General features: G+C 38.0%; 1 long non-coding RNA gene and 1 other non-coding gene across 3 annotated transcripts; one reads left to right on the forward strand and one right to left on the reverse strand.

Annotated features, from left to right (window-relative positions):
* Positions 1–1,761: 1,761 nt before the first annotated feature.
* On the reverse strand, positions 1,762–7,430 carry LOC139707501 (uncharacterized). Of its 2 annotated transcripts, XR_011709057.1 has the most exons (3): positions 6,858–7,430; positions 4,502–4,569; positions 1,762–2,722 (listed from the first exon to the last, which is right to left on the reverse strand). It is a non-coding gene; the product is annotated as an uncharacterized lncRNA (long non-coding RNA). The 2 variants fall into 2 exon arrangements; XR_011709056.1 differs by lacking the exon at positions 4,502–4,569.
* Positions 7,431–11,247: 3,817 nt separating this feature from the next.
* On the forward strand, positions 11,248–11,309 carry LOC114102384 (small nucleolar RNA Z39). Its single transcript, XR_003584502.1, has one exon. It is a non-coding gene; the product is annotated as a small nucleolar RNA Z39 (small nucleolar RNA).
* The last annotated feature ends 877 nt before the right edge of the window (positions 11,310–12,186 follow it).

Consider the following 12,186-nt stretch of genomic DNA (forward strand, 5'->3'; position numbering starts at 1 on the left):
CTAGATATCATATAATCTCATCTGTAACCATTTCAGCATGCATCTCTAAGATGCATATTTGACAAATGTAATTGCAATGCTATTTTCTCACTAACAAAAAGTTAACGATTCCTTGATAACATTAAATGACCTGATGTTCAAAAATCCCCTCCTATTTATCACAAGTTTTGTTCATACATTTCATATATCAAGTCAGGATTGAAATACATCGCAGTTGGGCATGGCTTGATAGGTCTCTTTTATTCTGTAGATGAACATATCATTGTAATAAAAATAAAAAATTTCATACTGAAAGAAAGAAAACTGTTTAAGTCAGCTTTTTTTTTTGGATGCTGCAACCAAAATACCCGACAAGAACAATTTTGAAGGAGGAAAAGTTTATTGGGGGCTCATAGTTTCAGAGATTTCAGTCCATAGATGGCTAACTCTGTTGCTCTGGGCCCAGATGAGGCAGAACATCAAGGCAGAAAAGTGTGAAGGAGGAAACAGCTCAGGACATGACAATTAGGAAGCAGAGAGACTGTTTCACTCACCAGGGACAAAATATACATACCCCAATCATACCCCCAAGTCACACACACCTCTTCCAGCCACATCCTCCCTGACTATAGTTAACACCCACATAATTCTATCAGAGGATTAATGCACTGATTAAGTTAAGGCTCTCCTAACTCAATCATTTCACCTAGAAGCTTTCTTACAATGTCTCACTCAACGGGGGGTGGGCGGGGGGAGGGGGGAACACCTCATATCTAAACCATCACACTGTTGGCAAAAAAAAATGTTCACAGGGCCACTTACTGAAAACAAAACATGTTTTGATAAGAGAAAATTCATTGTTCTGGTGATTCAATAGATAATATGGTGAGTTTCCCAGGAACCAGGAAAGTACAAAATATCATGTAGGTAGTCTCACCATCACACTATATAGAATATAGTACTATTTAAGAAATAATGCTTTTTATGTAAAAAAAAATTATAAAAACAAAACCTTGGGAAGACATCACAAAAAACAAGGGGTAAGGCTCTCTAATATTTCTTTTTTTCATAAAACCTATGGGTAAACTGGCAAAAACGGTCAGAATCAGCTTTTTAGAATTGTGGAAATTAACAAAAGGCTTATAGCAATCTGGAGTGCACTGGTTTAAGAAAAGTGGATGAATCTTGGTAAGAATATAATTTTTTTGTGGTATTTTATTTGCCCTGTTGCCACTTCCCATCTCTAGCTCTCAATTTTGTTTGGTAGCCTTAAAACACAAACAGGCCACAGCTGTGAAAAACAGCAGCCTGGCCATCAACATAGGGGCCGTATGGGATTGAAGGATCTGTAAAGCCTCATTCCTGAAGAATTGCCATTATTTGGCCTGTCTGAAGGGTCCCTGGAAGATCCCATTTGCAAGGCTGTCTTTATTTGATCTGAATCAGAAACTCACAAGAAGTATAGAAAAAAAAAAAAAAAAAAAAAACTGTTCACAGGGCCACTTACTGAAAACAGTTAAAAGCAATCTGTTGACTCTGTGTTTACCCAAGGCAGCAAATAATACTTGAAGTAAACAACAGTGATGCCACCAGTTAGTCAAGCATATGAAGCAGGGTTTATTTAAAAAAGGGTAACATAGACTTCTCCCTTGAGGGAGAAGGGGGCCATAGCTGGTATCACAGTATCCCAAGAGGCGAGGTGTTTTGCCTTTTAAAAAAATTTTTTTTAGTTGTGAAAGACCCACCGATTCCCTGTCCAAGAAAGACGCACGAGGCACTGGCTGCAAACGCAAGAGGCGATTTATTGATACACAGGCGCCTGCGGGTGCCCAGCGAAACCTCAGCCGGAGCTTCGGTGAACTGGCACACCGGGCTTTGGGGTACAGATCTTTTATAGGGTACAGTGGTCAGTTTCCCTCCTAGCACAGTAACAGGTATCTCATTGGCTCTTTTGAATCCAGCATATAGGTCACTTAAAGGGTAAACTTGTTTTTCACTATAGGTTCCTGGAAAAACCACATAAAAAACATTTGTTATTCATTGTATGGTTTTTCATTGTATGATCCTGTTTGCCCAATCGTGCTGGTTCCTTTCCCAACCATCCTGTCCTTTCTTAATCGGTTACACTTAACTGATTTTCTGAAAAATACATCTGACGTCTGTGCAGGTGTGGAAGCAAGCCCTGGTGATTTATTACTGGGCCTAAAGTTATTGGGCTGGGGTCTTTCATTCCCCCCTTTTTCTTTATCATGGATAGAATCTTATATCCATTGTCCTGCTTGCTCAGGTTCTTGGATTAAGCTTGTGTGTGACCCTGTTTGTTGTTTAAGCAACTGGTACTGTTGAGTTAGAACCATAGTTTGGATTATAGAAAGTCTCTCTCTCATGAATTGCACCAATCTATTGAGTATGCAGGGTCCAAACGTTAGGATTATTAGCAGAATAACTAAAGGTCCCGCTATGGTGGATAGCAAAGTAGTTAACCATGGGGATTTGTTAAACCAATGTTCAAACCATCCTTGTTGTGCTTCAAATTTTTTTTTTTTTTTTTAATTTGGGAACTCCTTATTGCTGTGAGGAAGGGGGACGAAGAGAATCTTTCTGGCTTCTTCAGGCTGAAAAGGGACGGCGTGGGGCAAGCAGTTTGGAGTCCCCCTTAAAAATATCGGGTCTATCGAGTGGTCCATGATGAAAGTCTAATTGAGAAGTAATAGGCTGGAGGGCCATTTGAGTGATGGGTGGTCTATAAGAGAAACAAGAACTTATTAGTACTGGAACCATATTGATGCAGTAAAAAATGCCACAGCACAGAAATATGCCAATGAGTATAATGGCCAAGACAAAGATTAACAATGTTTTCCATCAGGCAGTACCAGGAACTAGGAGCTAGGATATTGTTTCCATGAAAAAGTTGCTGAGGACATGGCTTCCATCTAAGCAGGTAAATCTTTAAGGATATTTGTCACATTGTCAGAAATGTCAGGGATGTCAACACAACAACTAACATGTAGGGTTATAGATGTCTTTTCCTTTAAGATATAGTTTAATAATTTAATGCCATCTGATCCTGCAAAATCCTTTTACTAGTATAACCTCTGTGTCTAATAGAGAAATCTTTAATTCTGTTACTTAGGGCTGGATAACCATATTAGCAAACATCAAGCCTACCTGCGTTGGCTAGAAATAAAGGCCTTAGACTAAAACTACTCTAGCAGTCCCTTTGACAGTTATCAGGCATTTCTGTCTAAGAATCTTTTTTGTAGCCTTCAGTCTACTTATTTATGGAAGTTACATTTAACTATTATTATCATTTAAGATGTCCAGGAACAGCTGTGCTTTGGCTTTGACTGTCTTTGCTAAGTGTTTAAGATGAAGCAAGTCAAAACTGACTTTTGTTTCTACCTATTGTTTACAGTCAGCTGAGTTATCCTGGGAGTCCTCGGGAACTTCATAGCAGCTTTTCAGTTCTGCTAGTGCCATTTGCGCTAGGATGGGCCCAGGCCTTGCTTGACCATATGGCTTCCCTCAGAAGCATCAGGGATGTCTCCCTTTTCTAATGACCCTCCTCTTTACAGCAAATGCACTGATTGGCTTTCTGTCCTCCACTGGTCTCATTAATCTCCCTGCTCAGGAGGTTATGTGGCCTAGAGTTGCTGAGCCCTTTGGAGAAGTCCCCTATTCCCTGATTCAGACTGACTCAGAGGGCAAGAGCCGAATATTGGTTTTCTTGGCCCTTTTAATTTAACTAATTTTAAAAACTTGATCTTAAACATCCAGCAAATAAGTTAACAGCCTTATATTAAGAGCACTGGGCTTTAATGTCTATCTCTCTATCCTGTAGGTGATAACTCCTTATCTTATGTTGACCCAGGTTGTGTTCTTAAAGCAATACCTCTTTAAAACATTAACAGGCAATCTTTAAACCATCTATAAGCAAACTACAAAACAAAATTAACTAGGGTAAAAACATATTTAGCTTATATAATAGCTACCTTGAATTCTAGCAGGGTTATACATCATAATTTCCTGTTTGAGATCCTAGTAATCTTGGCACAAACCTATTTTTGGACACAACTTTAACTGTACTGAAATCTGGCTTACTTTTTTCATAGCCACTTTCACATGTAGTGAGATGGGACAGAGCCTTATTTCAAGTAAGGCAGGGCTCTTTATAAATCTCAAGTACTATAGTTCTGAAGCTGATCATTTTACAAAGTTTACATAAATTGTTGTTCAAGTTTACATGAACATTAGCTAACATAATATCACACCTAAAACATGAATTAAAGGCTGAAAGCTTTTAACCTCTTGTAGAAAAGTAGTAATGTACTTTTGTGTTTTGCAATAAAACCTTCACATAGATTAGGCTCTTATTAACTTAAAAATACATGAATTGTATCTCAGAGTAGAAAGTAACATGGAACCGTACATATCTTATTGATAACAAGTTCAGTTATAGAACACAAATGATATAATTGAATCTCCAACATGTTTTTTTTTTTTTTTTTAAGCCTAAAATTACCATACAACTTTAGAACACCAGCTTGATATAATGTTCTTTTGAAGCTTCTACCTTACAGACTTGTATACCTGGAAGATATGAACACATTAATAACACCATAATTACATAAACCTCCTTTTGTTCACATTTTGAAACAATACTTGTAAACTTTTAAATTTAAGCAGAGTTAACATTTTATTAGGGCCTTTTTGAACACCTAGAGAAACTTATAAGCTTAATTTTGAGGACATCTTTACTTTTATCTGTTTACCCAATCTAAATTGAACCGTTTGAATCACGTGAATTAAAGATATTTGGATCTATTTTTAATTTTTTTTTTTTTTTATGAGCGCTCCTCATCTGTCAATTGTTATATCACTGTAGGATATATGAACATACACACATACAGACATACCGACATACAACACATAACAAGAGTGTGCACACATAACAATAATAAAGGCCTCGTAGCTTTTTGCAGATGAAATCTCCATTGCAATGTTTTTTTGTTTTAAAAAACTTCACTGATCAGAAAAACATTAACCTAGGTCTGCAGGATCAGAATCACGAGCTCAAAAAAAAAATACAGAATCTAAGAAAAAACAAGAGTCCTAAAAAAAAAAAAAAAAGATGACTGGCCAGTAGTTAGTAAATACCATACAATTTACTTCTTGGTTTGGTCTAGTTTGAGTTCAGGTAAAAAGACACTTTTACCTTTTTTTTTTTTTTTCTTGGGCCTGAGCTCCAAGCTGCTTCTGTTTGCATATCAGCTTAAGCCCTGACCAAGGTCTGGAAGGAGCAGGGAAAAAAAACTGCTATTTTGAGCAGACACTTTAGGCCCAAGGCGTTTTAACCTTAAGTTATATTTCCAGGTTTAGATGTTGAAAATTATGATACAAATTTAAGAAGCAATTTCCAAAATTTAAAATTTTATATCTTTTTACACTAGAAAAACTTGTTCACATAAAACTGGAAATAGGATCTCTACCATCAGAAGAAATTTCTTTAGTACCTCTAAGCCACTTTGCTTGTTTTGAAGTTTCTAAAGTAGCATTGAGTTACATTAAATTTGCCCACACACTACCATATATATCTGAAATTAAGCTTTGAAAATTTTTAAGACTATTACTATTTAATTATTTAATGTCATTTTTATGAGCCAGACCAACGTTTTAATTTCTTTTCAGGCTACCCAGTTCAAAATTGAAACTCTTTAAATTTTTTTTTTTTTTATCCCAAGTATTTAAGTTTTCTAGCATGAACTATCTGAAATCAAATTAAACAATTGCTTAAACCCAACTTTTAACTGCAAGATAGTGCAATGCTTTAGAAACCCATTCAGATACCAGATTGTTACAATAAAAATTATTATTATTTTTATTTTTAGACACACATTTAACCTAGATTATCCCTAAGAAACAATCAGACAACCAGATAAGAAAATATCTCTCCAGGTTTTGAACTTTCATTTAATTATGACTCCCATCAATGGCACCATAGACTTTCCCATGAGTGGACCAGATGTTTTCACGTAGGGGCAACTATAGGTGTGACTGGCTTTACTGCATTCAGTGTCCCTTCTTTTTAAGTAAACAGAGGTAGCGTAATCCTTAAGATGTAGATAAGGACCCAGGGAACTCCCCAGAGCTAAATGGCTCTGGCAGCTGCTGGGAGTCCCTTAATCCTATCTTTCACCCATAGGATCAGTTCCTCCAGTTTGGTTTGACCTTAGGCATCAGGCATTTTTTTTTTTTTTTTTCTAACTTTTTAGTAGCCAGCTCCCAAAAAGTCCATCCTCTGCTTGCAGTTGTTTCGAGTGCTAGGCTTCCCCAAGAGAGCAGAGTGGGGACTCCTTAAAAGTCCCCTTGAGAGTGTTAAAATTTGTGACTGAAAATTTGGTTCCCATCTCTAAAGCCAATTAACACTAATTTAATAATGAGGACAGGGCTTTGAGAAAAGTCAAAGCGAGATGTTAAAGTTGTTATAGATTGTCCCATGTTAGTCTTAGATGGAGTGAGAAAGTGCAAAGGCAAGAAGACAGACACAAATATCAGACTGGACACAGAGAACGCTGCGCGGCTCGAGCACAAACCGAACGTACCTGACGGATTAGGGAGAGGAGGGATACCGTCACCTCCGTCACCCACGAGTACAGTGTACTCTACAGAACATTGGAGGCCCCCCAAGATGGGCCTCCCTGAGCCCCTGGGACGTCTCCCAGGGTGGCAGGGGAGAAGTCCGAGTTCGTCAACTCCTTCTCAAGCTGCCCAGAATACAGAGCGATTACGCGTAATCGTACAGACGCTGCGCATGAACAGATAACAAGATAACAACCAGACAGACAGAGACACAAAATGACAAGAACTGGCCAGCTTACCTCCCAGTGGTTATCGGGTGTTCCTCGGGCAGGGATCCGGACGGGGTTACAGGAGTTCTCCTGGCTGGCTCGCCAAATGAAAGACCCACCGATTCCCTGTCCAAGAAAGACGCACGAGGCACTGGCTGCAAACGCAAGAGGCGATTTATTGATACACAGGCGCCTGCGGGTGCCCAGCGAAACCTCAGCCGGAGCTTCGGTGAACTGGCACACCGGGCTTTGGGGTACAGATCTTTTATAGGGTACAGTGGTCAGTTTCCCTCCTAGCACAGTAACAGGTATCTCATTGGCTCTTTTGAATCCAGCATATAGGTCACTTAAAGGGTAAACTTGTTTTTCACTATAGGTTCCTGGAAAAACCACATAAAAAACATTTGTTATTCATTGTATGGTTTTTCATTGTATGATCCTGTTTGCCCAATCGTGCTGGTTCCTTTCCCAACCATCCTGTCCTTTCTTAATCGGTTACACTTAACTGATTTTCTGAAAAATACATCTGACGTCTGTGCAGGTGTGGAAGCAAGCCCTGGTGATTTATTACTGGGCCTAAAGTTATTGGGCTGGGGTCTTTCAGTTGTAGATGGACAGAATGCATTTTTTTTTTTTTTAATGTGGTGCTGGGGATCAAACTCAGTGCCTCACACATGCTAGGCAAGCGCCCTACCACTGAGCCTCGACCCCAGCCCTAGTTCTGCCCTTTTTATACGTCCTAGGATTCCTTTGTTCTCCTGCACTCTTTCCCGTATCTTTCTCCTTTCTGCGTAGGTGACTAGGCCCAGGAATGCTCAGTGGGAGGGCCAAAAGGTGAGAACAGGTGGGCTGTAGGGGGAAGGGCAGGATGGAGCAGCCCCAGGGCGCAGTAACTAACAAGTTTATAGCTCCCTGTAGGGAGGGGAAATTCCTGGGACAGGTTACCTTGGCAACAGGTTGGAGCAGGGGCAAGTTCTTGATAAGATTCCTCAAGGGATGGTCTCCAGCTTCTCAGACTCACTCAAAATTGGCCTCCTTGACCCGACCTGACTTGATTTACCTATCTACACTGACTGTCTATCTAATTCTGGCTTCAACAGAATAACCAAAAAGCTTAAAAGAAAAAATTGGCCGTGAGACATTCACAGGGGTTTTGAAAAGCACTGACATGTTCTTGAGAATCTGGAAGGTCACTTGCATGAGCAGGGCTGTGGTCATGATGAAGGTCTTGGTATTCTCACATCTGGTTGATTTTTAGTCTCTGACCAAGCAGAAGTGATGGGTTTGGAAAAATTTCCAATTGTCTGAACATTTAAGGTATATGTACACACACACACACACACACACACACACACACACACACAAATACTCCTTCTGCAAAGAGTGGGAGACTTACTAGTTTCAGACCTTTAACAAGATTTCTGTCCAATCATTAGCTGATCACCAAACTAACTTAACAGAGGTACCCATGTGCTACATGCAACAAAGAAGACTACAGAATTAGTTTTTAAAAAAGAACATGAAAGAAACAAATGAGGTCTGGGGATTATTACCCAAAGGACATGTATGAAGACACGAATTGGTGTGAATATACTTTGTATATAACCAGAGATATGAAAAATTGTGCTCCATATGTGTAATAAGAATTGTAATGTATTCCTCTGTCATATATAAATTAAAAAAAAAATTTAAAAAAGAAACAAAGAGAAATCATGAAACACAAACTTGGTTCTTTGAAAAGATTAACAAAATTCATCAAACTTTAGTGAAACTAAGAAAAAAAGAGTGAAACTAACATTACTAAATAAGGAATGAAAGAACAGACATTATTGACCTGAAGACATAAAAAGGGCTACAGGGAAAATCTATGAACAAATTAGCCTAGGTGAAATGAACAAATTCTCAAAAAGACACAAACTACCAAAACTGACTCAAGAAGAAATAGAAAACTAGAACAGATCTATAAAAGGAAATTAAAATGGTATTAAAAATCATCTTCCTGCAAGTAAATGCACAGAACCAGATGATTTTGCTGATGAATTCTTTCAAACATATAAATAATTGATACAATTCAAACAAATAAGAAAAAAATATATGAAATAGGGAAAAATTTTCTGTTCATTATAAAAGACCAGTATAACCCACATTCAAGAATCCTGCCTTAGTGGGGCATGGTGGTATATATGCCTGTAATCCTAGTGACTCTGGAGGCAAAGGTAGATATATTACAAGTTTGAGGTCAGCTAAGCAACTTAGTGAGACCCTATCTCAAAATGAAAAAAAAATTTAAAAAAAAATAGGGCTGGGGATGTAGTCCACTGGTAGATTGGTCCTGGTTTAATCCCCAGTTCAAGGAGGAAAGGAAAGAAGGAAGGAAAGAAGGAAGGAAGGAAGGAAGGAAGGAAGGAAGGAAGGAAGGAAGGAAGGAAGGAAGGAAGGAAGGAAGGAAGGAAGAAGTGTACCTCTAAGTACTTCATGCAAGTGGAATGATATAGTATTGGACTTGAGTTTCATCTTTTCATTTCAATATGCAGGATTGTCTTTAGGATTTCTTGCAGGGCAGGTCTAGGGTTAATGAACTTCCTCAGCTTTTATTCAACCAGGAAATGTCTTAATTTATTTCTCTCTTTGAAGGACAGTTTGCCAGATATAAGTTTCTTAGTTAATAGGATTTTGTTTGTTTATTTGTTCTTTTGCTTTTTACCACTGGAATGTATCAGTCCCCTGCCTTCTAGCTCCAAGGTTGCTGATGAGAAATCTGCTGATGACCTTATTGAGGGTCCCTTGGATGTGTCAATTAGCTTCACTAATGTTGTTTTCAAGATTCTTTCTTTGTTTTGTCTTTGGACAGTTGGATTATAATGTGTCTCAGTGTGGGTCCCTTTGAGTTCATCATATTTGAAGTTGATTGAGCCTATCTGTTTAGATTCATGTCTTTCAACAAAATTGGGAAGTTTAGGCTCTGACTAAACTTTTGTGGCTCAATAATTAGTATCCCTGCTCTTCATCTTTCCTTTTCTTCTCCCCTTTCTTGATGCCTGATGGCCAGAAAATTCCTTGAGATCAATTTTGCTGCAGGTTTTTGTTTCCTTTGGTATACCCAGCTAAAATTTCATGGTTTAAGTAGCACTATGCATCTTTGGTGGTGGTTTAAAAAAAAAAAAAAAAAAAAAAAAAAATATATATATATATATATATATATATATAAAAACATATATATGAAATATTTTTATATGTAATATACTTATATATCAATGATGGTATCATTTAATCAGTTTTGTAGAAAAAATTTGGCCACATTTCACCTTTAAGCTCTACATAATAAAGATTCAGGGGCCAATGCATTCAGATGATTCTGGTCTTATCTTTATAGTTGGAGATATAAAGTATCTTGTGGTCATTCATAATGTGCTTGAGTCCATTGGATTGGATCACTATCTGACAGATTCATTATTAAGCTTCTAATAGTATCAAATTCACAGTAGCACAATTATTGTGCATCTACTGTATATGAGGTACTATAAACCAGTTCAAAACTGTGTTTGTTTTCCTGAAATTAATTATGCTTATAAATATACTCCAAAGGAAAAAGGGTAAAAGAAAGATGGAAATGTTTAGTTTTTAAATGCATTATTTCACTAAAGAGTTTCAATAGTTTGTGAATTACTTTCTAAAGTCTGAATTGTATCTACCTTCCCTTTTTTCCTACTACCCTGACATAAATTTGTTGTTGAAGTCCAAACTCACAGTAACACAGAACATAACCTATTTGCTGACAGGTTCTTTTTTTTATGACGGGGGTTGGAGGAGTACTGGGGATTGAACTCAGGGACACTCTACCACTGAGCCACATCCCCAGCTCTATTTTGTATTTTATTTAAAGAAAGGGTCTCACTGATTTGCTTTAGCACCTCACTTTTGCTGAGGCTGGCTTTGAACTTGTGATCCTCCTGTCTCAGTCTCCCAAGCTGTTGGGATTATAGGCTTGGCATCTGGCCGCTGATAGGTTCTTCACAGAGATAGTCAACTTAAGATGAAATCATTAGGGTAAGTCCTAACCCAGTATGATTGTTGTTGTCCTGATGAAATGGGAGAACTTGGACATGGAGACGTGCATAGTAGAAAATGTTAAGAGACACAGGGAGAAGACAGTTGTCTACAAGGCCAAGGGGAGAAGCGTGGAACAAATTCTTCCCAAGTCCTCAGGAGGAACCAGTCCTGCCACTACCTTGACTTTGACTTCTAGTCTCCAGGACAGTGAGGCAATATATACACATATTTTTGTTCTGTTTGTTTAAGCCATTCCGTTTACATTATAGCTCTTAGAGCAGCCCTACTAGACTAATACATTACGAGAATGATTTTTTTTTATAAATATAAAGCTAATCAACTCTTTAACAAAGGATAGAAATGTGGATATTTGCGCATGATGAAGCAAATCAGTATGAATAAGTTCATGATATGTAAAAATTCTCTGATGTACCAGTAAAAAAAAAAAAAAAAAGAAATGTGAATATTTTTATTTTGCCATTTCTAAAACTCACAAGAGTTTGCAGCTTATTTCTGTGTCCTATCTTCTCTTAATGGAATTCTAATTCCACAAAATGAGGAAATGAATACTGCACTCGCCTCATTTCTTCCTATTATTTCAAATGAGTCCTGTGATGTTCTCAGCTAGGTTTTTGCTTTCATGTATCTTGTCAAAAAGGAAGCTCACTTTTGATCTCCGTCTACTTAGGACTCATCAAAGGCTCAGGACATCCATACTTCATGCTTCTCAACAGAAACACCAGCAACCTGGCTGAGGTCTGAAAGCCATCCTCTTCACAGGAACTCACAGACTGAATTTCTAGGTGGCTGAAGATGGCTGGATTTGAAAGGAAATGGGTGTCATCAATCTTTCCAGAATATCAAAAGCTATAGGACACACAGTTCACAAGATATAATGACTGCCTAGAAAAACCATGTGAAGAGTGGCAGCCGGTGTAGTCCGTAGAATTTTAATCATCTGCTTGGCAAATTTGCTATGCAATCATTTAATTTTGAAAGCCTCTTTTTACATCTCATGGCCTGTGGGATAATTTGCGTAGACAAAGAAAGAAAGCCTCCCAGCTTCCAGATTGTGGAATCTCTCTATGATTTTTTTGATTAAATGTAGCCCATCCTTTACTATATTCTTCAGAGCAGAAAAGACAGACAGCAGGCCTAGAAGAAATCAGTTGATTTTCACTGATTGAAAGACTCGCATGGTCAGCTATGGCAGCGAGCTTTAAAGTCTCCTATTTTCAGGTTTTGATGGAATTGGGCCTCTGAAATCTTTTGGTATATTTGTGCCTCCTGCATTCATAAAGTAGCCCAG

Source organism: Marmota flaviventris, chromosome 1, assembly GCF_047511675.1.
Source record: "Marmota flaviventris isolate mMarFla1 chromosome 1, mMarFla1.hap1, whole genome shotgun sequence".
In the NCBI taxonomy this organism is placed as follows: Eukaryota; Metazoa; Chordata; class Mammalia; order Rodentia; family Sciuridae; genus Marmota; species Marmota flaviventris.